Genomic DNA, 2,454 nt, shown 5'->3' on the forward strand with positions numbered 1-2,454 from the left:
TATACCTGGCTGTATAAAACGAGAGACGAGACAACAAAACAGTACCAGCGAGAAGTGAGAACTTCGTCAGACTCCTAGCTTAGAAAAGATGTCATGACAAGTAAAGTACTTAGAGCGTGTCGAATTTGCAAACAACATGCAGACGGCAAAACCTTTCAATACTGGCTCATTTCATCACCGGCACGCTTTGCACTTCGCAAATGTCTGCGGACAAGTTTCAGCTTGTGCAGCTCGCGTTCGCGTTCCGTTCGCTTGGCCGGCGGAACGGCCGCGCGAAGATCAAAATGAACTATGTCAGCAACGTAACCATTGAAAACTGGACGAAAACAGATAACCGATTCCATCCAAAGCTCAAAGAAGCTACCCTGTCCCCATACACTGCGGGTTTTAGAACGAGCACCAGTCAGGATTTTAAGCACCCTCTCCTACAGACGTGCAACGTCGCTACCCCTCCACGCACTGAGGTTGGTATCACCGAGTCCAGTTCTAATCTGGTTCCGGCCCCGAATTCAAAATGTGCGCACTGCTGTACGCGCGTACGCTTTTGGTGGGGTGGGTATCGCATGTTCACACGAGCGGCAGCAGCGTGAGCAGGAGGACGACAACCTCAAGAAATGGAAACAACAGGAGCCCCAAGAGGATGGCGACGAGGACGTCAGGAGAAGAGAAGCGCGCGCAGCAGGACGTCCCACGCGACGTAAGGCGGGGTGGCGTCAGCGCACTCGAGAGGCGTCGCGGCGGGCGTCCCGATAGCAGCTTATCGGCACGCGCCCCAGCTGGTGCCGCTCTGGTGCCGCGGCGTGCGGGCCGGACCCGCGGGGCCCTCGCGGTCGGATCAAATGCGACGCGCACCTGTTGCCCGAAAATCGTGACGATCGAGAGCCGTGTCGGGCGTTGGATTTGGATCTCGCATATGTCCCTCGCGTCCTAGCAGCCGGTGCAGTATAGGAGGTACAGGCAGGACCAGAGGATCAAGGGGGAACACTCGACACGAAAGCAGAGAATTAGGTCGCTCGCTTGGAGGAAAGTAAGAAAGAAAGGGCTCACTGTTGACATGTGCTTGTTATCGTCCGGGCGGCTGAAAGGAATCCGGGCGCGTCTGGGCTGGCCGCCGGCTGGACCGACGGGGAGGGGAGGAGGAGGGCCGCGAGGAGAGCGTCGTCGTCGGGAGGTCGGTGCCTTCTCTGCTGCCCCCGCGAGCCCGGCGCGCGCACTGCGGCACAGCCGGGCACAGCCGGGCACCGCGGCCGCGTGCCAAACCGAGTGGAGCCGGCGGCGGAGCGGGCGCGGAGCTCTCAAAACATTGGAGGAGGGAGGGGAGGGCTCAAGGTTACTCACTATCCCACTGGCTGGCAGAGTCCAGCAGCGAGAGCAAGAGCCAGAAAAAAGAGAGAGATGGAGAAAAACATCCTCAACGACCGTCACGCAGGATAAGGTCTGGTCTGAGTCAGATCGATGGGGCAGACGTCGTCGGGTATCCAGGCACACGCCACGTTTGTGGCCCGGCAGGAGGAGAGCAGCTCGAGAACGCCGCGCGGGCTCCTGCTGCTCGGTACATAGCGGTAGTCCTGACCCAGCACTGCAGGCCGCCGCCACCACGTACCGGCAGGACCAGGAACAGGCTGCGCTGGCTAAGCGAAAGAAACGCTGGCCGACCTCCAACAAGAAAAAAAGATCCCATTTTCTTCTTCTTTTTTCTTTTCGCGGCCACATGTAAGAGGAGCCGGGCTGTTCTCACCGGCAGGCACTTCCACCCCCGCCCAGGCCGCCTCGGCCGCTGCTGCACAGCCCGCAAGCCCCAGAGGACATATACTCAACCACGGCGTGAACTTCGCAGTGACCTTGGCGCGCCCTTGAGTCCGGCGGAGCGGAGGGAGAGACTTGCCTGCCTGCCGCTCGAGTGGCGTGGCCTGGCGTGGCGTGGCGGAGAGCAGCACTCTTCCTGGAGGACTGGAGCCCACTGCCACGGGAAGCCGCTGGAGAGCCCGCTGGAGTGATGTCCAGCGTGTGCCGTCCCTGCTGCTGCTGCTGCTGCCGCCGCCGCCCACCGCACCGGCCCCCTCCCTCCGCGGGACGCTCCGCGACAAGCCGGCGCGAGGCTGGAGCTCGCTCGCATTGCTGCTGGAGTTACGCAAGAGCGGGCGAGCGACTCAGATAAGGAGAGTATAGCAGATCGTTTCGTAACGCATTTTCTTTTTTTGTTTTCCCACACGGCGACCCCCACCTTCGGCCGGGAGGCACGTGAGGCCAGCCGTCGTTATTATTTGGGTGCCTTTGCCTTTATTACCAGCCCCCCCCTCCGCCCTACCGGCTGCACTCTGACTCCGAGGCAGTGACTGTACTACTAAACAGGCAGGCGCAAGCAACGGCAGCAACGTGACTTTTCAACTTTTCCCCCATTCCCCAAAAAATAAAAACATTGTGGGAGTGGTTTATTAGAGGGCAGGCGGGAGG

General features: G+C 60.2%; 1 protein-coding gene across 6 annotated transcripts in view; it reads right to left on the reverse strand.

Annotated features, from left to right (window-relative positions):
• Window positions 1-2,454, reverse strand: part of LOC113202609 (influenza virus NS1A-binding protein homolog) — a 30,314-nt gene that overhangs the window by 16,497 nt on the left and 11,363 nt on the right. Inside the window, exon 1 of one of the 6 annotated variants that reach the window (XM_052266428.1) lies at window positions 1,886-1,905. The exons of 1 other annotated variant lie outside the window; for it this stretch is intronic. The gene's annotated coding sequence lies outside the window, so the exon portion shown is untranslated. Of the gene's footprint in view, window positions 1-5; window positions 369-606; window positions 651-1,047; window positions 1,215-1,885; window positions 1,906-2,454 lie in introns of those variants that run through there. 4 more of the 6 variants (XM_026416916.2, XM_026416919.2, XM_026416917.2 and 1 more) reach the window with 4 other exon arrangements.

This window comes from Frankliniella occidentalis, unplaced genomic scaffold, assembly GCF_000697945.3.
Source record: "Frankliniella occidentalis isolate FOCC.00 unplaced genomic scaffold, Focc_3.1 Scaffold39, whole genome shotgun sequence".
Taxonomy (NCBI): domain Eukaryota; kingdom Metazoa; phylum Arthropoda; class Insecta; order Thysanoptera; family Thripidae; genus Frankliniella; species Frankliniella occidentalis.